This window comes from Fukomys damarensis, unplaced genomic scaffold (genome assembly GCF_012274545.1).
Source record: "Fukomys damarensis isolate Sample0158 unplaced genomic scaffold, DMR_v1.0_HiC HiC_scaffold_12, whole genome shotgun sequence".
Taxonomy (NCBI): domain Eukaryota; kingdom Metazoa; phylum Chordata; class Mammalia; order Rodentia; family Bathyergidae; genus Fukomys; species Fukomys damarensis.
In genome coordinates this window covers 4,225,170-4,226,333 of record NW_022900924.1, presented here as the reverse complement: position 1 = coordinate 4,226,333, position 1,164 = coordinate 4,225,170, and positions in this window count along the sequence as shown.

Sequence of the window (1,164 nt, the reverse complement as noted above, 5' to 3'; positions counted from 1 at the left end):
CCGCCGGAAGGGAGCGTCTGCAAAGTGCCCCGCGCACCCCAGCCCCGCTCCCCGCGGGCTCGGGTTTGACCAATGGCTCGTTTCCTCGGAGTAGTTGACGCAAGCCCCTCGCTGGACTGACTGTCATTTTGGGAGCCAAACGGGGCCGGGATTCTAATCGGGGGTCGCAACATTTCATGGCTAAGTGACCTCGGGCCAAAATCTACTTCCTAAGCCTCACCTGGTTCTTGTGTAAATGGCAGGAGGGGCCCACTGATGTCCGCTGTCTGCGATGATCGTGAAGAAGATTAATTATAACCCTCGAGGCTTATTTCCTTAAACACCCCCACCAACGCGGGACCCTGTTTTCTAGAAGAGGAAATAGAGGCACAGAGGAGGTGGGCCACCTGCCCGAGGTCACGCAGCATTCGTGGACGCTTCTCTCCGCCGGACTCTCTGCCGGTCAGTTTTCCCAGGACGGAAGCCTCTACGTCTAGACTGTGTGTGACTTTAGGTCACCTCTGTCGCCCAAGCACCCGCATCTAAAAGGATCAGCAGGATCGTGGACTGAGCTCCTGGGAGGTCACTGACTGAACGAGGCACAGGCAAGGGAGACCGGATTCCAGAGAAGTGAGCGGAACACAGGGGTGCCGGGCTTAGTGACGGTAACGGGGGACCAGCAATGAGAGCATTTCACTACAACTGGAACCTTTGGGGCACCAGCGAGAGAATGGCGCGGTCACCGGAAACAGGCGGTCCTGGGTTCAAATCCCCATTGTGCCTCCCAATTCCGTTTTCAGGTCTGTAAAAACTGAGAATAACCAGCATTTATTGAGCACTGACTTGTACCAGGCTCTCTTGTAAGCGCTTTGCACTTATTCCCTTCAACTCCTGCAACAACCAAGGGCAGTAAGCACGAATTTTGCGTGGTACCTGGTAGAAATTCATTAAGAATTCATTTTGATCACCCTAAAAAAAAATGAATACCAACTCCTTACTGAAGCCACTGTTTTCAGCCCTAGGCGCCTGGGTTCCTGTAGGGTCTGCGAGGGACCGCCCGTGGGTCAGCGGCTACCTGGCGGGGACTGGGCTAGGTGGGGGAGGGGGAGAACTGTCCCCAGACCCTGAGACACCGGCAGTGGCTGTACGGAATTGGAAGACGGTCCCTAACACCACGTGACACAC